Raw genomic sequence first — 24,890 nt, 5'->3', positions numbered from 1 at the left:
GCAGTTAATGTAAATGGGGATACCATGTGCTCATTTGTTCCTATACATGTCTTTCAAACATTTTTTTTTCTTTATTTATTGTGAAGTTGAAAGGTTTTTTTTCCTGGCTCCTGGCTTTGACACCTGAACACACCCACTTCATTCCTCCTCTCCAAATTTTCCTGTTTGTTCAAAGGACTTCTTAATGTTTAGAGCGTCACTGAACAGTTTTCAGTATTTAAAACAGTATAAAGCCATCTTCTTTTTGGGAATACTCATCAAGGGCCTGTATGTTCGGTTACTGTATTCTGTGCAAATACTATTTATTTCCTTTGTGAGATCCAGAATGATACTGGCTGTGGACAGACTTCCTGCTGCTACCCAGCTACCCCCAGTCCCCAACACATTCACCCCCCCGCACACTCTCACCTGGTGGGAACAGTAGCTGTGTAGTCCTCATGGCTCCATCTCCTCGTTGGGCACTCCTGTTCTATTCTTCCCAGGGCTCAGAGATCTCAACTTTCTGCCTTGACAGGTTTCTCCTTTAATATTCCCTTGCTGGAGGTTGGGGGACTCACTGGAGGTTCCCTGCATGAGGATAGTGGAGGAGCCCTGTCACTCTGGACTGTGGCCTTTGGGAATAGCTTTCTTTGATTCCTGTTTCATTTGACATGTATTTTTCTTATGAGACAATGTTATGAAGGGTAGTTAGTTTACCTAGGACTACTAAGTTTTTATGGTGCTGTAGTTCTGCGTGTAGTGAATTAAATAAGAGCTTGTCTAGACTGGCTTGGTACTAAACCATTCTTTCTATGAGATAATACAGTGATTTCCAAAGTCAAATTCCAAATGACTTTTTGGAACCACCCATTTCCAAGTTGTGTCTGTCTCTGTCTCTTCTAGATGAGTTACTCAAAGTTTTTATCCCAGCTATGGAAATAGATGTGTAAGTCTGAGATGTAGTACACAGGAAAGAATATTGACTTTGGAATCAAGAAGCTAGGCTGTGAATCCTTGTTCTTGTTAATTTTGCAACCTTGAGGGAGTCACTTAACTTCCATGAACCTTAGTATTTTCATCTCTTAAGTGGAGAATGATTAATAGCTACAATATGTACTTCACAGAATGATCATGAACATTGTATGAGATAATGTACATGACAGTGCCTTGGAAGTTGTTAGGAAAAGAAATGTAAATGATAGATGCAATTATTTAATTTTTAATAATTAGAAAGAAGAACAGTTGTGTTTTGCAGGTCTCTAAAATATTATAAATTTTCTTAATTTGTTGAAGGCATTTTCTGGGATTTTTAAATTCCTGCCATTTTATAGACCCACTGGTGTGTTGTTTTTAAGTAATAAAGATTTTTAATGAATTAATTTTCTTAATGGCAGTATGTTTGTAAGTAAAACACCTTACAGTAATAAGGTGTTTGAAAAGGCAGTGTCTTTTGACAAATGAAAGATCAGTTAGTTTCTTTATGTAGCACAGTGCAGAAATACCAGCCACCATATTAAATCTTAATCAGTAACAATGTTTCACTAATTACAAGAGCTGGCTCATATGTTGGGTAAATTGCTGTTTGTAAATGCTGGATTATATTAACTAACACAGCTAATTGCCAGCCGCAGAATAAGCATAAGGCTTGCTAAAAGCTTCCATCAGTAGCTTGAAAGTAGGCACTGCTGCCTAATATTTCAGTCAGTGTGGAAAGGCGGATAATGACATTATGAATACATTTACAATGAAGGCCAATTTCTTTTAAAATGCATGTATTATTACTTTTACCAGGAGTCTATAAAATATGACTTAATGCATTTCAGCCCCCATAATATTAAGATATAATTGAGATGCAAAGGCAAAAAAAATTGCATGCAGTCAGTATGGTACATGAATCATAGACTTAAATTGCTTGTAATTTTAAAGGTACTTAGGGGAATTGTGAAATTTATATAATGCAAGTCTTATGTTTGGAAAAGTTTATAAGATTTGACTCCTAAAAATAGGACTTTTGAGTTGTTATTAAACCTAAGATAGCCATATACATGAGCAAAATCAAATTGTTCTGTGTCCAGTTCTCATTAACTATGTTTTGTCAAATTTCCCTTTAAGCCTCTCATATTTAGCAAAGTAGTTGAGCAGCATATAATTTCTACAAAGGCCATAATCTAGTTTTTATAAACTGCACAACTAGATGAATGACAACAACATAACTGTTGCCAGCATGTTTAGAAAGGAATCAGTTAAATGGTACTTGGAATTTTGATGATTATTGCTTTGAAAAGACTGAAAATCACAGGTCTTGGCTTTATAGTTTAATTACTTGCTTAACAATTGCTAGTGATTCACTAAATCACAAGGCTTCCAAACAAATAACATCAGTAACTCTGTCATGCCTGAGCAACTCCAATTTTCTTGACAATGGCTACCAAACTGTGTTTAGCCTAATATAAACCAAACCGTTAGTTTAACAGCAAGCAATAGGAGCTTCAAGGGTGCCATAGATGAGATGCCAACAAATTGAGTGCTTTAGTAGTGGTGACACTTTTGTCAAGAGTAACTTTAGAATGTTTCATCAAGACCAGTTGGAGAGGCAAATATAGTAATTATCCACATCCTTTTTTGATATTGGATGTAATAATAATGAATGCTCTCCAGCTATCCAGGGCTTCTAATTAATAATTATTTTTTAAAGAACACAGCATGTGGTTCCTCACAGTTTGAATAAGATTCGGAAATAGTGCAGGCTTAAGGTCCTACCTACTTTTATGGGCCATATTGAAAAGGCAGTTTAAAAGAAGAGCAAGTTGTAGGAGGAGATCCAGGTGTGCTGGTGTGAAAATTTAATTTGTGCATTTATTCACCTGTGCTTTCTTTGCTCATTGTGTCTTAATTTGTGGCATTTCTGTGAGTATAGTGCTCTCCCATCTTGCCCTTTTGCAATGGCAAGTTTTTTATTTCAAATGGATTCTTCCAGAATTAGTCGAGTTTCTAGTTTTTTTTTTTTCCCTTTTTGTCTTTTTTCGTGACCGGCAACGGATCGCAACCCTCAGTGTCGCGCCCGTACCGGACCGGGACCGGCAACAGGATCGCAACCCTCGGTGTTGCACCCGTACCTCGCTCAGCCAGTATTCGGTCTGTATGTGGGATCTGAACCCTTGACGGGAGCGCCGCTGCACTCCCAAGTGGCGCACCGTAGTAGTGCGCCACCGGGCCGGCCTGAGTTTCTAGTTTTTATTTATGTAGCAGCCACAATCTTTTCCTTACATGAGAGTTATTTTATCGCCTGTTCTTTAGTATTTTAGCATTGAAAGAATGGAAAGTAAGCACATGAGTACTTATTGAGTACTTACTCATGTCAGGTACTATATTAAGATCTCCACATCCATTTTATTAAATTGTTACATCATAAGATGGTAATATTATTGTCCCTATGCTATGGTTTGAATATCCCCTCTAAAACTCATGTTGAAATTTAATTGCCATTGTGGCAGTATTAAGAGGTGGGACCTTTAAGAGGCGATTGGCAGTGAGGGCTCTGCCCTCATGAATGGATTAGTGCCACTGTTGAGGGTGTATGCTAGTTATCTCAGGAGTGGACTCCTGAGAGAAGGGTGAGTTCGGCCCTCATCCTCTCTCTGTCTTTCATGCTCACTTGCCTTTCTGCCTTCTGCCATGGGATGAGGGAGCAATAAGGCCCTCACCAAATGCCAAGCAGATGCTGGTGCTGTGCTGTTGGACTTCCCAACCTCCTGAACTGTGAGACAAATAAACTTCTTTTCTTCATAATTTTCCCAGTCTGTGGTATTCTGTTATAGCAACAGAAAATGGACTAAGACACCCTATGATAGAAATAACTGAGGCTTAGAAAACTTAAGTAATTTATCCACAGTAAACAGTCTGGTTGGTTCCAGACTCAGTGCTCTGGACTATTATGCCATCTCTTTAGTTATAAATGTGTATTCTTAGTATAATAGTGAACATTACCTATTCAGTTGTAGGCAGTATATGGAATTTGACCCTTCTTGGTATAGACAGATATTTAGAAAATTTTGAAATATTGTGACCCACAATAATTTTACATCATGACCCAGTATACACAAATATTAATTGATGCATAAGAAAAATACTATTTGTAACTCATTCTGTTATTTTCTGCCCTCTTATGTTTTCTTTTTTTTTTTTTTTCTTTTTGTCTTTTTTCGCGTCCGGCAACGGATCGCAACCTTCAGTGTCACGCCCGTACCGGACCGGGACCGGCAACGGGATCGCAACCCTCGGTGTTGCGCCCACACCTCGCTCAGCCAGTGAGCGGGAACCGGTCTGTATGTGGGATCCGAACCCTCGGCGGGAGCGCTGCCACACTCCCAAGCGGCGCACTGTAGCAGTGCGCCACCGGGCCGGCCCATTATGTTTTCTATTTTATTCTGTTTTCATTCTTAAAATGCTGGTTGTGACCCACTAAAATGATTTCATAGTCCACTAATTTTGGTAGCAACCTACAGTTTGAAAATCACTGAGAATCAGTTGCTGGCCTTGTGGGGTTCATGCTGGTCAGTGATTTCTGTGTTCTGCTGCTTTTACTTGTGCTCATATGCTACCTCAGGTACTTGCACTTCTAAACTAACAAAGTTTTCTAATTTTCTGAGATCTTGAATAGTTTTGCCAGGAGGCATTTGTGAGTGATTGAATTCCAAGGATGGATTAATCCTTTTCCTGAGGCTGTTGAAGTTTCTCCTTTGCCATTTCATCATGGTCCTTTGGGGGTCCAGTGGAGTTTATATTACATAGTTATACTCAGAACTTGGCTTTCCAAAGGCTGCCTCTCTTTATTTCTGAAGTTCTTCTATGCCAATCAGTTTCTTTATGGCAGTTGAAGGAAACTGAAGTAGAAAAATGTTCTCTCTCCAGTTACACCTTTTTGTGTTTGTCTCATGTTGTGCTGGACACAGTATACCAAATGTGTTTTAAGTAGAAACTGAGGAGATGCAGAATAGTCTTTCTTTATCATCTTGCACCCTTTGTCAGGCAGACCTACCTAAGTATTAGCCGGAAGACTAGGCTGTGGTTATTGCCTCATTTGTCTTTGCCTAGAATGAACTGGTAGCATAGGACTTGTGTCACCTAGCACCATCTTGACATGAGGTGTCTGTGTCATCTCACCCCATTCCTCCCTGAGCGAGCAGACATTTATTGAGTGCCTACTCTATGCTGGGCCCTGTTTCAGGCTCTAGGGTTATGATGGGAAATGTGACACACAGGTTGCTCTCTTGGAGCATGTATTCTAGTGGGGAGGACAGACAGTAAATATGAAAGGAAATAGATATATGAATATATATTTAGTTTCAGAATGCAGTAAGCATTTCTCCACTTATCTCTGCCCAACCCCGTGCATCTCTAATTTCTCTAGGACATACACATCCTTCAAAGAGAGGCTGATGTGTAAGCCCAAGACCATAGTAGAATTTTCATTTCTGAAAGGGCTGCAACTCGAGGGGAGGATGTTTTGAAGAATAGAACAGTGGCATTGGCATCACCTGGAAGCTCATTAAGAAATAGGGACTCTCCAGCCCAGCCTGGACATACTGAAGCAGAATCTGCATTTTAACAAGGTCCTTGGGTGAATCCTTAAACAAATTAAAGTTTGAGAAGTACTGTTCTAGGGTAGAGGTTCTCAAGTGTGGCCGCTGTAGAGAAATAGGGTTGGGTACTGCCATGGGTCATATGTGTCCTCCCAAAATTCATGTATTGGAAGCTTGATCTCTATTGTAACATTGTTATGAGGGTGGGAAATCCAGTTATGGTGTTTGAAAGATGGGGCCTTTGAGAGGTGATCAGATCATGAGGAATGTGCCCTCGTGAATGGATTAATCTATTTATGAAGTAATGAGTTATCATGGTGTGTGTGGTTCTGATGGCTTTATAAGGAGAGCGAGTGAGATTAGCTCTCTTGCTCAGCCCATTCTCATGTGTTGTGCTGATAGAGAGTTCCCATCTAGAAGAAGACCCTCAGCAGATATGTTCTCTGGACTTGGGACTTCCCAGCCTCCAAAACTGTAAGAAATAAATTTCATTTCTTTATAAATTACCCAGTTTCAGGTATTCTGTTATAAGCAACAGAAATGGACTGACAGAGGTACAAGCCACTCCCAGTGAAATCACATTTAGTCAAATGTTTTATCTGCCAGGGTGGAAATCATCACTTGCCCTGGTTTACTCACTTCTGCTACACCAGTAAGTCCATGCAAAGGAAACTAGTCCTGCCCCTTTGATACCCCCTCCCCCCACATCAAGATGGGCCACCTGATATTAGTCCTCCCCCAGCATTACTCAGAAGTCCTGCTGGCACGCCCAGGTCTATATATATGTACCCAGGACTTGGACTCTCTTCTTCTGCTCAGACATGAGAGACCTCTTACCAGTGGGCCCCTTGCCCTGGGATTCCCCTCACCTTTCCTGTGCCTGAGGAGTGATAAACCTTTCTATTACTTGCTACTACTGGCTCAGATGTGGTGTGCTTTGACATCCATTTCCTTTAGGGGGAGAGCCCAGCAGACCCAGGTGTGAGACAAGTTGAACTAGGGATCTTTAAAAGATATCTTGACTCTTGGACATCACTCCCAACCAGTGAAATCAGCATCTCTGCAATTTGGGACCTAGGCTGTAGCATTTTTGAAAGCTCCCCAGGTGATTCCGAAGGGCAGCTGAGATTGAGGTCCCCTGCTCTAGTGGGACAATATCCTTTGTATTGTTAGGGCCATAGAACTTTTTAGAAGATTCTTATGAAAACGTCTGGCTGACTTTTTGCATATCTGTCATTGAAGTACACAGTTCTCATCCAGATGTGTATGTGTATAGCATGCTGAGTACACCATAGAAATTGTGTGGTCTCTTTCTTAGAAAACTAGGGTAGAACTGACAGCAGCAGAACAGTTACCAGAGTTAAATTTTAGTCACCACAATGGGATTAACACCAGATTCTCAGGGAAATATGTGGCAACTCATTTGACTAAGTTGATAAATGAATAATGCCATTTTTGCATTTGAAAAAAAACAGTTCCTTTTAAAGTTTAGGCCTTATTTTCATCTAATTCAGACCAGAATCTGCATTAACAGATTTACAAAACTGGTCAAGACTTAGGTTTTGCATTTGAATCTGAAAGTGATCCCCGTAGTTGAAAACTTTCATATTCTGGAAGGTTTTTGTGTCAGCCCTTCTTTTGCCTTTAGCTTTTTCAGATGACAGAGAACAGAAAGGATCAGCTGGGAGCCCCTCAAAGCCAGAGATCTAAATGGAATTAAGAGAAAGTATTCAGAGGCAGGAAACAGTGGTTAGATGAAGGGACTCGGGAAAGATTTTGAGGTCCTTATATATTGTGAAGTTTGATCAGCCAGGGATATGAGTCATGGTTTGGAAGTGAAACTCAGGTGGAAAAATTGAAAGGACGTCCCTAAAATTTTGTAGGATGTAAAAAAGAGAAAATTTAGCAGAAAAGATTTGCGTACTAATAATGAGCCTGATTTGAGATATTGTCCTCCAGCGCTCTGATGTGTGTCTACCAGTGGTCTGCCTTTGACGTTAAGGCCCTGTGTGAGCCAGCTTAACTTGTGAATCCTGACTAAAAAGGAACAGTTGGAAATGGCAGCTTTGGTGCTAGTGTGTGACAGCGATTGGCTCCTGAGTTGCGTAGGCCAATAAGCAACGACTTCCAGGGTAGAGACCGAGGGAAGCGCCTTGCTTTTGCTTTGTCTTAGTGTCTGCATGTCTCTGACAAGTGAACAATAAAATGTGCTGTTTGAGTCCAGACTGTCTCGCTTCTTTTCTTTGTCCCTCCTGCAATCTTCCCCTTTCATGTCACATTACATGAGGTGCTTTTCACCTCTCTTTCCTGACCCTGACTTCCAGCGTTCATTGGTCCCTCACACCCAGGATGTGCTCTAATTGGCAAAACTGTAACCTGGTAGCAGCAGTTCACTATTTCAGTTTCCTAATTGGTGTCAGGGGCTGCTGGTGGAGCCCAGCCATACTGGATTGATTGATAGATCAGCTGCTGTGACTGCTGGGCTTCTGTCTGACCAACAGGTTTATTGCTTTTGAAACTATAAATTAAAATGTTAAATATGTCCTACAGTGTCCGTAGTGGGTCTGAAATAAAATCAGCTATTCAATGTTAAGGAGCACTTTCAATGTTACCTGAAGGTCCTTTGAGTTTGCAACTCAAAATTTTGTTCTATTTCTGACTCACAGCTGGCTGTTTTCTTGCTTTCATAATGCAGTGTAAAGCTGCATTATATTTCACACCGCCTGCTGCACAGTGGGTTTCTCCTTTTCAGAAGTGATGCAGGAATAGTGTTAAATGTGAGTGTTGGGGGTGGAGGATGGGCGGCAGCATTGAAGATATTCTTACAGAACTTAAAACTGTCAAGCTCATTTACATTGGTCAGTGAGAATGTAGATGGTTATGTTAACAGCGGATCATAAGAAAAAATAATACAAATTCTTTTTCAAAACCTATTTCATGTAATTGACATTTATGTTGAAGATATAACTGAGAAGTTAGGCATGTGAATGTAATGTAATGACTGGTTTACCCAAATTAATGCCTGAAGTTACCAAAGGCAACAAAATACTGCATCTGAAAATCTAGTTTTAACACTTTGATTAGCACTTTCTATTCCAGTGTAATAAAACAATGCAGCCACCTTAAAGGGATCAAATGTTACCAGTGAGCAAACTTCTTTGATGTTTTTGCCTCTTCTAGTTTCTGTAGCAAAGCACTTAATCATTTATAGAAACATTTCTTTTGTAGAAAGATAAGTTTGGACCAATCTTTATTTTTAATTTTTAATTTTAATTTATTTTAAAAACCATTATGCAAAATATCCTGATAATAATACAAGTCCCTGAGATAAAATGGCATAGTATTTGTATGTAACCTGTGCACATCCTTCCCTATTCTTTAAATCATCTCTAGGTTACTTATAATACCTAATATAACGTAAATGCTAAATAGTTATTATATTGTATGATTTAGGGAATAATGACAAGAAAAAAGTAGGCCCATGTTCAGTACAGATGCAACTGTTCTTAAAATTTTTTTTTTCAAGCTGCAGTTAGTTGAATCTTCAGATGTGGAACTCACAGATACGGAGGGCTGACTGTATTTGTTTGCATTGTACTGGTTTTCAAGAACTTTCATTTACTTGTGTATTACTTCATATGGTCCTTTGAATAACCCAAAGTTAAGAATTATTATTTTACATTTTATTGATGAGGGGGCTGAGAATCAAAAAGTTAACTTACTTGATGGAAATCACTATTAGGCTTATGTGACTGAGTTGTAACTTGAATCAATACTTCTGATTCCAAGTCTAGTGTCACTCCCAATAGTAGCCATCTATGTGGTGAGTGTGATATTAGTACTTTTGAGGTTCCAAAGATGGCTAAGCCTCTCTTGGGTCTTCAGTTCTAGTTCAGAAGATTGACACATGCACAGATAGATACACAGAGTGCTAAAGGGCTGAATGACTAATTCAGGCCTGCAGATGGGGTTGGGCCATTGGGATAACTGAGGACAGAACCTGGCAGAATTCTCAGAGGGTGAGTGTCTGAGCTGGAGTTTTTAAAAGGGAGAGGGATGTGGGGATTTGAAACCTGTTCGGCATTCAAAATGCAAGATCAGCTGGAACAAAAAGGTATAGAGATGAGAGAACGTGGGTTCTGTTTCAGGATGTTGAGTGACTTAATGTAGTTAGAATTTAGGGTGCTGTGGTGAGGGAGGGATGATAGTGGTTGATAGGCTTGGGAGGTAGAGAGCCAACTGCCAATCTGGTGGGAGTGTTGAGGGTGGATCAAAGGGTAGGAGAGGAAGAAGAGGGAAATCCATTAGCAGTGTGATGCAGCCTCCAACAAGGAGAAACACCCTGAATTAGAGGGTTGTTCACTGGAATTCAAACATGGAGATTATGTATGATAGACATTACTAAGGTTAGAGTAAAATTAAAAGTGAGAGGTCAGAAAAGTGGTGTGAGCCAGGCCACACTGTAAAGATTACTCTGGCTTTGAAGATTGGCAGGAATCACATTTCAGTTTAAGATTTCTGTCACTTTGGTTTATTACTGAACCAGCAAACAAGTGATTCCAAGTGTATGTAATGAGTTAAGGACCCAAGTAACAGGATGAGACTTCCTCTTGCCTTCCTAGCTCCTTGCAGGGTAAACCCAAAGTTCTGGGGTCATTATAGCCATCATGCAGGGAATAAGCTGCCATGTTAGTGGTAATCAGAACCACAGGTTCTCTGACTTTCCTATGTTAAGCTGAGGAAAGGGCCCTCTTAATCATCAAGGATCTACCTTTTAATGACAAGAGGAAAGTTTCCTGTGCCCACTCCTGTGTTGTTCTCTTCCTGTCTCATTGGGCCTACCATAGACCTGGCCAGGGCCTATGCCAGGGAATAAAAGTGACTGCAGTGTGAAGCTCAGCGACTAGCAAGAAGATGACAGCTTTAGATTGGGTTATTGACAAGTTATGTTTCAGATTGCTATGTTTGAGGTATCTCCAAGACACCTGTGTGGCTGTGTTCATTAAATAAATTGGCAAGATAGACCTGGAACTGGGGAGAGTGCCCAAGGATGAAGAAAGTTCTGGGACTTCTTCTCTAAGAAATGAAGATCTGGGAATGAGTGAGATCTCCAAGGTATAGTATGTGGATAGAAGATGAGGCAGGATTTTAGAAAATACCCACCTTTAAGCAGCAGATCAAGGAAGAGTTGCACAGGAGACTAGCAAGTCAGAGGGAGAATGGAGAGTGTTAAGGCAGCCGAGAAAAGAGAGAGTTTCAAGAAGTGGGTAGTGTGTCTGAGGTGAAGTTTCCAGAGAGGGGATGGGTACTGCCGGAGGCCACTGAGTTAGGCAATCATTGATTAATAGCTTTCCTTACATAATGTACACAGTCAAAACACAGAGCACTGGAGTCAGAACCCAGATTTCACATGGGGAAAAAAGGGAAAAGCCAGGGTAGTTATTATTCTCTCAAGACTTTAAGCTTTGAAAGAAAAGTGATAAAGAAATAGATACCTTGAAGAAGCAGCAGTTTTTTGGGAGGTTTTCTTTAAAGAGATTAGTGTGTGTGAGAATTGGGGCAAAGAAGCCAATGGCAAGAGAAGGATCCAAAGTGCCAGAAGAGGTGTGCTAATAAATCAGTGGAGCAAAGTCTCAGAGGATTTCAAGGGGAATAGGTTCAAGGGTAGAAATAGTCTTTGGAAAGGGAAGGAGAACCCTTCCTCTGCAGGGTGAAGGAAAGAGAAAAGCAAGGATGAGCAGAGCAAAGTTAAGTGGGAGAGAGGAAAGTTTGCATCCTAATGACCTCCATTTTCTCAATTTTGAGATTTATTGATATTCTGCATTCTTCTGTGTTAATGCTGAGTCCATTTGTTCTTTAGAGGAGGGGACTGAGGCAAGCCAAGGTGAACAAGGTCAGATAGGACAGTTGCGATGGAATTCCATTCCAATGTCCTGAGCAAGTGCATCTTTGTTGCTTGTCAGATGTTGATACCCCTAACCTGACTTAACTGGACCCTTCCTGGCACATCTGTCCCACTGTCACCTTTGACACAGGTCTGTTGGGATTCTTTGTTTTTACCCTTTATCCCTGATACAATCTTTTCACGTTCCAAGTCTTCTTGACTGGTCTGTTCTCTTCCTCCCTAGTCGGGGAGGCAGGATTCCTTCCTAGTCAAGCCTGGACTCTGGCCTCTAACTAAAGACCCCAGCCTAGTCTTCACCTTGGACTTGGTGGGCTCTCTTCTGCAACCTGACTGGTTTGTATGCTGAGAAGCGATAAGAAGGCCAAGGTTCCCTCACTGGCCCCTTCTTACAACTATGTAAATCAATATATTTTTCTTACAAATAAATGAATACGTTAGATGATCCTTTAGGCTATAAATATGCTTGTTTTAAGGGTAGATCAAGATCCTTCTTGGGAAAGATGAGGCCTTTTAAAGAAATTAGAATAAAGTCTTAAAGATGTCTGACAGATTTGTTTTATAACAGGTTAATTTTGCTTTCTGAAATATACTTAAGAATTAAGAATATGTTCCTCTAGCACTTCTGAAATCTGTTCTGACTTTCTTTTTCTTTTTTTTTTTTCCTTTTTGTCTTTTTTTGTGTCCGGCAACGGATCGCAACCCTCAGTGTCGCACCCGTACCGGACCGGGACCGGCAACGGGATCGCAACCCTCGGCGTTGATCCCACACCTCGCTCAGCCAGTGAGCGGGAACCGGTCTGTATGTGGGATCCGAACCCTCGGCGGGAGCGCCACCACGCTCCCAAGCCGCGCACTGTAGCAGTACGCCACCGGGCCGGCCCTGTTCTGACTTTCTGACAGTAGGAATGGACTGTCCAGGTCCAAGAATAGCCTTAAATTAAAGATTGTCAATTTTAAGCAGTTTAATAGATATGTAAGTGATAGAGCTATTTTAATAGTGTCTTTCATTTTTTGAAAAATAACACTTGCTCTAGAAATTCAAGCTGTCTTTAACTTATTGCTTCCATCCAACTTAGCAGCAGCTGTTAGTATTATAAAAGACATGGTCAAGGTACAGTGTTGAAAATTTGGAGAGTCTGAGGTTTTTTACATATTTTGTTAAGTTACCTGCTTTTCCTGCATTTATAGTTATGTGTACATTGTTTCATGTCCACCCATCTGGATCAGGAACAGATCTGGGTGATGGTGGCTGTTGAGAAATTAAAAATGAATGCAGAAGTTCCACAGACTTAATGTGTGTGTTCAAAGCAGAGGGGCTTTCCCAGTTAGCCTCATCCCAGTTAGCTAAGGAAGAGACCAGATGCATTAGCAGTTTGTAGAAAATTTATGCTTTTCAGAGAAACCACTTGTTATACTGCATTTTGGGGAATGGACTGACTTCTATTTCATAGGCTTGGTTATAGTGAGGTCTAAACTGCTTATGATACTAACCCATGTGGCATGCATGGGTTTATGTGTAATCTGTGTGAAGATATGTTTCAGTAACCTGTGCTCCCTAAGGTTCTCTCCAACTTGGGATTCTAATCATATCCATATCCCATAATATATAGAGAGCTGCTCATAAAAAGGCAAATCAGTAGAGATTCTTGATAAACAGGTTGGACACTAGTGTTTTATTAAAGCAAAAATGCCTAGGTGTCAGAGGTGCAGCTTACCGAATGCCTTCACATACCTGATCTCATTTGCCTGTCACAAATGACTCTCACAGGGGCATGCTTCTTTTTCACTCTCTGTGCTCTTCATGTGCAGGCTCATCCACACCCACGGCCTCAGCCAGCAGTTGTAACCCTACAACCCCAGAATCTGTATTCTTAGGCTGTACGTTTCAACCTATAACACTGAACCAATCTTCTCTTCCTACCTGCCAGCCTCTTCAGAAACTGGTATTCTCTTTCTACTGAGAAATGAGACCACCATCTACAACAGATATATAGCTGTCCTCCTTGCCACCCCTTCCCCCCTTTCCAAACTCTACTGATTCTAATTCCTTATACGTCTGGAGCCCAAACTGCTGTCAAGGGCATCGTTCTGGCCTACTTCAAACATATCCTAACTAGTCTCCTTGCCTCTGTATTGCTTCTGGAGTGGTGTATCCAGTTGAAGCTCTGATGTGTCACTCCCATGCAAGAAATCCTACAGTGACTCGCCGTGGTCTTCAGGTAAAGCTGGCACTGTAGTGTGGTAGAGGACCCATCTTCATATATCGCCCATGCTTGCTCTTGCTGCCTCATCTCTGGCCATTTTTTGAGTGCAGCTTAGACTCCACTGCCCTGCATCATTGGTAGGTAGCTGAAACTGCTGTGCCCTTTTATGCTGCCAGTCTTCCATGCTTTCATGCCTTTGCCTGTGAATATCTACATCTCCCCCTAAATCATTCTTGAGCCTAATCTTTTGGAAGCATTATTGTGAACATTTTCCATCTATGATGAAGTTTGTTGCTGTTCTTTGTGTTTCTGCTCCATTTGCTCCGTGGATTGTGAGCTCTTAGAAGACAAGTACAGTGTGGTATGCTTCTGTTTCTCCAGCACCTTGTGTCATATCTGGGACACCTACTAGTCTCATGTACATATGCAATGGATGTTTGCTGAATATCCTACAGATTTGAGTCTGTACAAATATTCCATAACTAAATGACTTCTTTAGAGTTACAGGGCTGGAAATAACTGCAATGAACTCCAGGCTCAAAGTTCTTCTATAGAACCTTCTGTTTTTGTATATACCAATTATTAAAAAAAGAAAAAAGAAAAAAGGAATGATTCAACTGATTAAACCTTTGAATTATTGAATTCTTTTCTTTGATTAAAAAAAAGGGGGGGGGTATAGATGTTAAAACAGCTCCTTAATATGATCAGGTGCTGGTAGTTGTGCCGTAGGTGAAAATATCAGCAAAAGATCTTTTAAAAAATTTCTATAAGTAACACTAAATAAAAGCTTCACATTATTGTCCTGAAGGTGTAACTGGGGGTGAAGGGGAACTATGTCCCCTATGATTAAGGTATTTAATTAAGTTCAATTTTAACATTTAAAGGCAGTAACTAGATGGATTTATTACTCTAATACTTATATCTTGTAAAGTAGTAAATTACTGCTGGAAAGCAATAATGAAAATCAGTGATTTTGAAGTGGATTCCAGAGTCACAATAATGCAGGGTTAATCTACGATGTGTCAGTGGTTTTTACTTGTAACTTTTCAATGTAATCAGATTCTTTATTTTTTTTCCTGCTCTCATAAGTTTTTATGATCAGGTTCTTTTAAAATTAGTCTTACTTAAATGAGAAACTGCCTCTCTCCCATTTTTTAGAAAATAAGAATCTCTCCCCTTTGTAATAGGGACTGAAGTGATTTTTCTGTGTCTTTTCTTCTACTCTGCTTCTCTCACCCACATGCCATTATTGGTATTATCATCTTACAGGGATTGTTTTGTGTTTTGAGAATTTATTTTTCTCTTCAGAACTCCCTCATGCTTTTTCCTCCAAACAGATAGAATTCAAAGAAAGAATAGCCCTTCTTTCATCCATTATAAATGATTTTTCATTTGAGCATGTCATTTTGCTTTTTTGTTCCAATGGAGATCAAAGGGATACAGGTTCACCCCCAGTGTTCAGCAGTTCTTTTCAGTTCTGGACCTTAAAGAAATGGGATCTAGTTGAATTTGTTGCAGCCTTAGATCTCTCTCCAGGCATGTGGCACTCAGATGGCTGGGTATTACTGCATGCCGAGTGTTCTGTGTGTGTGTGTGTGTTTGTGTTTTAAGACAGTGAGAGAGCTGGAAATTTGATATTTCATATACTTTGTGATGCATACCCCAGAGATTCACATCTCGAAAGGAAGTATTTGTGTTGAAATATTACTCATTTCCATTTAAACCAAGTTGGGAGTCCTTCAAAGATCCCGTTTTAAAAATATCTGCTCCACAGAATTTTGAATGAATATTCCACAGTTTATTGTCTTTTATTTTTTTAAAGAGGTTGAATAAAAAGTGTTTTAATTCTGTACTATGACCAGATCCAGTAAGACCCTTTTAAATGAATTCTAGGTTGTTTATAGTCTCAGGAGGTATCAGTCATTACCTGTATTTAAAACCAGAACAATTAAATGGACTTTAACTGTCAGATATTGACAGATTTATAAATTAAAAACAATTGTGCTGTTTTTGACACTCTGCTTCATTCTGTGATTCATGTGTTTATGTCATGAAATTACTGTGTGACCAGGGTTGGATAATATGAGGCCAAACCCATACCTCTTAGTAGGCTCATTGTCTGATTGTTCTTAGACCTCAGAATTTTCATATGATGTATTTCATGTTTTGTTAAATCAACGCCTTTCTTTCCCCAGTCTCATTATTGTCACCTAATCTCACTTTTATGATTTATCTTACTCTCATCTAAGTGTCAAAATTTCTTTTGCTCCCATCCCTTATTTCTGCAGTTATGGTTAAAGTCCCATTTTACTTCCAAATTGGAAGGAAATGTCTACTCCAAGATTTATAAGCCAAATGTTATTCTTATGGTTCTGATGAATCAGATAGTTTATCAGTGTTGTCTACAAAGGATTGTAACATTCTTCAGAAATCTAAAACCCCATTCATTTATTGCCTCCAACTAATAAATATTTAAACAGTTCATCTGTGTATTAATTTTTGTGCTTAATCTTTCCTACTCCTTCTCTAAGATGAACATATGTGTATCTGTTTCTTTTTTATTTTAGGGTGGCAAAAGTTTTTCAGGGACTAAAGACCAGAAATGTTTCTGATTCTAGATGGGTTCTGTCTTCTACTCTATTTCCCATTGACAAGGCATATTTGGAAAAATGTGTTCATTTGGATTTAGGGTTTGGGTTTTGATCTGTTGTCTTATTTTACAAGTGATTTTATGAATGAGGATCTGAAGGTACCCTAAAACTCTCATGTAAAGTCAGATATGTAGACTCTGACACCCCTCTTGCTAAGAATTAAAAAAACAAAAACAAAAACTCATTTCCTTTTTGACCATTTTCAATATATATTCCAGCTGATTGCATGTCCCAGAAATCTAGTCACTGTATAAATGGAATAATTTTTTATTTTTTCTCTCTGAATATTTTGCATATTTACTTATATCTATGTCTAATCTTATCTATCCTATCCATATGGGAGAAGTAGGTTTGAAGTGTCTGGTCACGCATAAATCTGTCTATAAATGTATAGCCATATTCTGTCCAATTGTGTCGAAAGATATAGACATTTAAAACCAACTGAAATATCAATACAACTTTTGAAAAAGTATTGTTAATGTAAATATTGTTTTTTGTAACTAAACAAAACAACAAAGTTATAGAGATTCTGTTGATGCATTTGAACTGAGATCAAATGTTTTTTATGACGTTGTAAAAATGCCTATTATAGCATATGCTTGAAAGGTATGAGCCCTGTGCCAATTTGAACAAGATGTTGATATTATTCTGGTTATCTTGATTTCCTATTCCAAATGATTCTTTTATTTTGGCTTTCCTTCTTGACCATTTTCAGATTCTGCATGTGTGGGATTGAATAGGCTTTCACATGATGGGTTTACACTTAAGTTCTAACACTCAGCAAAATCATGGATTGAGTAGGTTTGATGAAGTGGAATGATGTTTCCTCATTATTGGCCATTATGATTTATAAAGGTAAGAAGTACATGGTTGCTTTACTGGTTGGTTGCCCTATACTTGAAATACAGAGTAGCTGTTTATAAGTAAACCTAAGATAAGGTTGGGAGTCTTAACTGTTTGTGAATTCTAGAGAGTGAATAAAACTCTCTACAAATTGGTCAACCCACTTGGATTGTGAACTCAAATAATGAGAATAGTTTGTTGCCCAAGTGGAAATATGACTATGTCTTTCAAAGCAATAATGGACATTTGATCAAAGTTCAAATATGCCAGTATTACCTACTAAAAAGTTTGCTCTTTTAAAAAAAGTATTGAGAGGAAGAGGAACAGGGATATGGTATTGAGACCTTTTTAAATTTGTAAGCAGAATATGGATATGGACCTGGCCTGACTCACATCATTGAGTTGCATTGCAGTAGGATATTGGCAGTTTTTAAAACTCTGGCATTGTCCTTGATGATTAGGATTTGGAGGTGATGAACTTAGTACCGATGATTAATGAGCAGAGGTACTTAGTGGTGATATTAGTAATTTTGTTTGAGAGATGTCACGGTTAATGCCTTAGAACAGATTTTTGAGTCAGGAGAGATTTGGCCGACCCCTTCCTTCCTAAGGGTGCAGTGCCTGTGCCATGCCTGACCTTTGTCCTTGTGTCTGTCCACAGGCCAGTTCTTCACTGCCCCAGGCAGCCTCTCATGCTGACCTGTACTCACCTCAAGCCATTTCCTTCTTGTCCACTGTCCTAACTCTTGCCTACTGAGTTGTGAACAGTTTTTTCCTTTACTCTGCACATTCTCTTTGGAGCTGAAGAGCGCTGTTCAGGTCTAGCTCAGCTGTACAGCACATCAAAGAAAAGAGGCAGAAGTGAGGTAGCTCTTTTTTGCTCTTTCTATATATTCTTTCTAGCTATGGATCTTTGGGCAGTCAGTTATTCTCAAACCTTCAATTCCTCCTCTAAACAGAGGTGTGGCCTGAATGGAAGGCATTCTTAAGTCCTCTGAAACTAAACTTCGTTGTCTATGGAAGATGTACATTCTGTAGGGGAATTAGTCTTCTCACTAACTCAGTGTCCTCAGTCCCTGAGACTTGATAATGAGAAGCCCCTTCAGGCTTTTCAGGCTACCTTAGGACCATTTTCTAATGGTAAAACACATCAGAATTCCAAACAATTGCCTTGGAAGATGACTTACATAGTCCTTTTATGTGTTTCTGTTGTTGTTTTTGTGTGTGTCTTTAATTTCTGTTTTGTGTTTAGTAAAGGTCTCAAGCTCTTCTATATTTCAGTTTATTTATCTATAAATTGGGATTTTTGACACCTCCTTCAATCAAGAATTGGGTTTATTTACTGTTTACATATAGGATGGGCCTAATATGCAGAGGCTTGCAGATTGTTAATCTTATTACTTTGGAAAAGAACTGTTTCAAGGGGTGAATACTGAAACTTGTCCCAGTACTTTGAATTTACTTTCTTTTATCACATTTCTTAAATGAAATTTCAGAGCCTGGAGGAAAGTAGTGGTGTAAGTATATTTCAGGAATATATAATTAGTTTGAATTATTTGGTAGAAAAGAAATTTATAAAATTAAGAATATTATTATGAATATAGTTTAACTTTTTGCTTAGGTATATATAGACCCTTCAGTCTTTTTAAAATTGGAGACATAATTTACTCAAATATAATAATAAAGCTAAAATATTGTTCAGTTTTCATATATCACTGTTTCCTTCTTGTTCTCCATTTAATCACATTGCATGGTTTTTGCTTCTCCGTGGTGGTGATTTATCATGAGGAAACTGGGAGTGATAGCTGGGAAATAACCTCTATCTGCAATTGTCATTTTACCCAAAGCTGTGCCCATGGCTATACTCCTTCCCCAGCCAGTAAGTGTGGGAAAGTGGGCAGAAAAGAAATGATGTTTAGAATTATCAACATAGAAGCTGAGCTGCCTCTGGATGTACTGTTTTTATTATAAATTACAGGGCCAGAGTTTTTAAAAGGTAAACAGTGGATTTTTTTTTTTTAAACCTAAGAACATTTAAGAAATATGGAGTACAACAGTTAATTGAACAATGTTGATATTCTTATTTGGGGGCATAGAAAGCCTGTGATACTGAATGAAGTGCCAACAAACTTAACTTGTGTTGAATGTGCCAGTTGTTGAGCAGCTGTATTGAATACTTAAGTTACTTGCCCTATAGCACACGGAAGCATTCTGTCAGCATCCTGCAACTCCGTAACTATTTTTGCTTTTTCATTGACAACAAACAAGTAAGCAAATAAACAGTAAGTAAAACATAAGTCAGAAATTAATATCTTATTTATGATTCATATTTCTTGTTTTTAACAAGAATAATAAGTTGAGAGAACTTACTGATTTTTATTGCATGTGTTTCGTCACTCAGAAAACTAATACATGTATTTAAATTATTTGTTTCTCTGTTTTTTAGAGGAATTATGTGTCAGATAAGCACCTTCTTTGTATATCTATTCATTTTCCCCCCCAAGGTGTTGGGAGGGCTAGGTTTTCTGGTTCTTTTGGTTAAAACACCATATTTTCTGTTAGAGCAAGGGTCAGCAAACTTTTGCTGTAAAGGGCCAGATAGTAAATATTTTAGGCTTTGTGTGCCATAGTTTCTCTCGCAATTCTTAACTCTGTCAGAATAGTCTGAACACAGCCGTAGGCAATATATATACTAGTGGATGAGCGTGTTCCAATAAAACTTTATTTCCAAAAGGCAAGATTTGGCCCTTGGGCCGTAGTTTGTTGACCCCAGTATTAGAGTGACAATTCTTGTTCTCTGTCCATTCATATATACAGCAGTGCTCCATGGGCTACCCATGTTCTAGATAAAGGGATAGCTAAGTGGGTGGCGGCTATGTGCATTCCCTGTGTGATAGCTCTTGCTCTTCTCCTTTCCATCTCACTTAAGAAGACATCCCAGCAACCCCAGGAGTGAGAGCGACTTATCACAGTCGCTGAAATCTTGTCCCTGATTTGTATCACATGTACATTAGTTAAAATCTTCAGTACTTCATTAGTAGTATCAGATTACTTGTCATACTCCTCATAGCTGTTTGACATATGCCAGATTGTCGCTATATGATCTGTGAGAAGTGCTGGTTTCAGAGGGCTAATTATTTGGAGTTAACATTGAGTTGCATGGAACACAATTTTTTCTTCTAGTAGTGTACATGTGGACCACTCAGAGCTTAGTGTGTGCGAAATGCTCTCATTTGTTGCTCATAGACATAAGTGAATAAGATGAGCCGAACAGCAATATGCATTGCGTTTAGTGTTCTGAGATCCTTCCCTGTCTCTGCCTCTTGCAAGCTAGAATTACTGCAGGCTAATGTTGAGAACATCTGACTGGGTGTGGCCAAGTTGAAAGTTTATTTTACAGTTCTCTGAGAGGGGGTTAGATCAATTTGTTTTGTGCTATCTTTTGGTTAAGGAAAGGGAAACAATTTATCTGGGGGTCTCCCAAGAACAATCCTAAATGTATAGGATTAGAGTGAAACTGATGATGATTATGTTGGCGATGGTGATGATGATGATACATTAGTGGAGTAAACAACTTACCATTCCCTCATAAAACTTGCTCTGTGATGTCCATGGCACATTGATGCTCATCACTAGTAGACTTTCTGACAGTCCTGTGCATTTCTTACCTGATCTGTTAGGTCAGATGCTGACCAAGAGTCAGTTGTGTTTGTTTCTACATCTATTTGTCAGTTGTTTTGATTACATAATTTAATTAAACGTCATGTCAGTTGTTGGTATTACTATGAAAAATAAGCTGGCTGCTTTGGAAAGACTTGTACAGGTGATTTACTAAAAAACTTGCTATTGAATTAAGTATGGACAAGAGAACTGTGAAAGATTAGGGGGCAAATCTAGAATGATTCTGCTCTCTGATTGCTCTGCAAGGGTCTTTTAATTCTCATTCACCTTTAAAGAAACCAGTTGAAATTGTAGATAATCTGTTATGAAGGATTACAGGGAACTCAGCAGAGACATAAAGAGCAGCTCTCATTCTCTGTGACAATTGGCAAAGAATTTGTTGCTTAGGTATTTTATTGCAACTTAATTTATAAAGAGCTTATATAGTTTTTTGTTTTTAATTGTTTTTCACTCTGTGTTTTAAATGTATGACTTATTGGTCCTGATTGCATCTGAGTGCTTCCCAAATGTGTCATCCACTGTGCCAGAGCTTTGCCTAAACTCTCTTATTTAATCCTCATAGCAACCCATTGAGGAGGGTCTGATTATTATCTTCATTTTGCTAATGGGGAATATAAGGCTTACAGAGCCTATGTAATTTTCCCAAGGCCCTAAAGCTTTTTAGATCTGAGACTCAGTGTCCTTCTCTTCCTAATTTTATCATCCTCCTGCCAGCAGCTAACTCAAGATTCTTGAGTGCAGATTTTTTTTTTTTTTTTAAATACAGTGATAGGTGAGATCTTGTTATGAATCATTAAGCCAGTCTTTATTAAACTCAAACCTGGAGGTTGTCACAGAATGAATTAGCTTTAGTTTAGTGCAGGGACTATAGACAAAGCTTGACTTAAATCTTAACTATGTTGTTCCTATGTCTTTTCTGCATTCTGGTCTTTTCTCTTTTGTTTGTTCACATACCTACTTAGAATGGGTATATTGTGTTTATCTCTCAAAAAATGTTTTTAGGTATATGATTTAATTAGATTCTCAAAAGATGAACAATAGGGCAGGTATTATTAGCTCCATTTTCTAGATGAAGAAACTAAGTTCATAGAATTTAAATGAACTGAAAGGAGTTCGGAGTTTAAATACATAGAAAAGATCCACATTGCAGTTAAAAGTTGGATAAAGAAGTATTTTGCTGTGTAATACAGGTATTAAGTTAAAAGAGGAGAAGGTTAAAGGGATTACCTTCTCCTAGTATGTGTAGAAGTATGATATGGAGGATTACCACTGGCTCTTTTCTAGATACATCTGAGTATGGGATTAATTTTTTTTTTTTAAAGATTCAATTTCAGCAGGATGGATTTAGGTTAAAGATGGGAACTAGTTCCGGTAGAAAGAAAGTCTGTTGGTTAATCTTCTCTGTGGAGTTGTATAGGACAGTTTTAGATTCTGTCCACATTCATAATAATAAACTAGCCAACTAAATGCAAAGTTCTGTAGTTATATATATGATGGTTTTATTTATTAATATATATTTTTTAACAGGAAGGGAATCATAAACTTAAATTCAGCCTGTAACATTTGAATGCATTCAAATTATAACCTAGACTTTATTGTAAATAATTTCTTACCATGTTCTTTTCATTCTAGGGAAAATAAAGAATGGTGATGTGAAAGAATGTATTTAAGTAGAAAGAGTCTTCTCAATAAGGTTTCACATATATCACTTTTTATTTTTTCCTACTGAGTAATTTAGTTATTATTTCCACTTCTCTGAAAGAACACTTTAATGGTAGACCCAGACAGCACTAAACAAGTTAGGATTAAGAGTGGAAGAATAGATAATGGGTTTAAAAGTTTGAAGTGTGCATTTTAAAAATCAAAATGAGATTCAGAGATAAGTATTGTTTAACTAGATCGTTCGGAAATAATTAGAAAAATAGACAATCAGTAGTCAAGAGAAACTTGGCAATCTGCCTTCACTGGACTGTCACCCATATGCGTTAATTCTGCAGTGTGAGAACCCAGAAAAACAATGCTAATTTTGCTTTACGAAGGAAAAATTTTTTACTTTCTGGGAAAAATTAGTTTTTTATATACACCACAAAACACAGCAACATCACATGCACCATCTAACTTTATTGTGTTCTTAGTACCCATTGATCTCCATGCTCAAAAAATTAAAAACTGGCAAAGTAGTTAAAAGATTGGCAAGGCAGCAATATGAGTAAAGATTAAAAGAACTAAGAAAGTATTTGATAAATCAGGAATAGGGAATCTTTTCTCTAAAGTGCTACTAATTGTCTTGAGAAAGAAAGAAATCAGACCCCAAGTAAGATGGTGGGGGTGTGACAAATGCTTAGGGATTTTTAGAGTCAGAAATGTAACTATTCAACTTGACCTTATGAACTTCAAAACAACTTTAATGCATCCCACACATTTTAGCTCGGTAAGGGCAAGAACAAAAGAGCGAGGAAATAAAAATGAGGAAGAAGAAATGAGTAAAGAGAAAAGGACAAAAACGAGCAGAGAAATTTCTGGTAAGTGGAAGTATACAAAATACAGGAGGGGACGGATATGGGGAAAGGTCCAAGAGGCAGCACCAGAGGTGAAAGAATAAGGGCGCCATTAGAGCGGCCCTCCCGTGCGCTGCGCATGCGGGTCCCAGCGCTGCCTTCCGCTTCCGGCTCCGGCCTCTGCCCTCTGAGTGGGCGCTGTCCGGCGTCTGCCCGTCACCGCTCCTGACGCCGTGTTTCGGGAGGGCCACCCCGCCTTGCTGCCTTGCCGGGGCTTCAGTTCCTTGCTGCTCTCATCCCATGGACGCCCTTGAGAGCTGGTCAAAGTGTACAGGACTTTGGAGTGTCTCTGTTGAGTTTCTTATTCTCTTCTTCTAGCTTCGTCAGCGAAGCTTCCCTCCCGCTGTTTCTTACCTGAAGTCTGGTTATATCCTCCTCTTGGAGCCCCCTGCCCCCGCCAGCCGCTCGCGCGTGCGCGTCTCTGTCGCTCACCTGCCCGCTGCTCCTGCTGGGTAAGGCACATCCCTGGCTCCTACCTTCACGTATCGTGGGTGAGAGCATTTGAAAGCTGTTGTCTGGAAAAGGGAAGTGTTTTTATATTCCCTTGAATTTTAGGGCCTATCTATCACAACAAACAGATAAACCAGATCATATTTTGTTGGTTGAATAATTGCTTTCCCCATTCTGTGGAAAAAATATTTCCTATTACTTAGACACTTTGGATGAACACAATTGGATGCTCAGGCCTAGATGATTGAGGTTGTCATACCATTTATCTAAGATTACAGTAAACTCACATGCATAACCCCTTTTCTTTGGTTGAAAACCAACTGTATGCTACATTAGTCAGAAGTTAGTACTTTTCTGTTGATAGCCCTAATTTTCATCCACATGTCCTTTGAAGTACATCGTTTGGAAACACCCAGTGGCTTGCATTGCTGCTTAACCATGTGATCTCTCTGTGTGGTTGGTTCCGAGAGGGTCATATTGATGGTTGTCAGTTGTCTTTCAGGCTATCTTGAAAACCCTTTTTCCCACCCCTCTGTCACTGACCACCTGGCCTCCACCCACTGGAGTGCCTCTCTGTGCAGATCTTCTCTCATGCATTCTACACACTTGTTCAGCCTGGACATTATGTGGCAGGAAATCATTGCTTTGGTATCAGTAGGCCTCCCTGTTGAAGGACTTGTATATTTGGTGATTTTTTTCTTGGCATAACAATGTATAGGAAACTGTCCAGGTACGGAATTGCCAGAGCCTGAATGCTGTTCCTCTTCCACCTTTAGGGCTTAGTGCATTCTGTTGCCTGTGTCTGGAGTGCCCTTTCTTTTGTCTGGTGGATGACAGCTACTTAGGTTCCTGGATACATCTCTAAGTTTGCCTCTCCTAGTGAAGCCTGCTCTGAGTCCATAGGTGTAATGCCCTTCTCTAAAGTTCCATGTCTCCTCAATCGTCATAATGTGTTGTGACTTTTTTTTTTTTTTTTGTCTTTTTTTTTTTTTTTTTCCGTGTCCGGCAACGGATCGCAACCCTCAGTGTTGCCCCCG

The 24,890-nt window shown here is 39.1% G+C and overlaps 1 protein-coding gene across 4 annotated transcripts in view; it reads left to right on the top strand.

The window, feature by feature from the left end:
- The window catches only part of CHCHD3 (coiled-coil-helix-coiled-coil-helix domain containing 3), a 293,112-nt gene that overhangs the window by 148,333 nt on the left and 119,889 nt on the right, over positions 1-24,890 (top strand). The gene's annotated exons all lie outside the window — the stretch shown is intronic.

Source organism: Galeopterus variegatus, unplaced genomic scaffold (assembly GCF_000696425.1).
Source record: "Galeopterus variegatus unplaced genomic scaffold, G_variegatus-3.0.2 Scaffold1048, whole genome shotgun sequence".
Classification (NCBI taxonomy): Eukaryota; Metazoa; Chordata; class Mammalia; order Dermoptera; family Cynocephalidae; genus Galeopterus; species Galeopterus variegatus.
The sequence above is the reverse complement of the archived record's forward strand: the minus strand, read 5'-3'. Positions and strand labels throughout refer to the sequence as shown.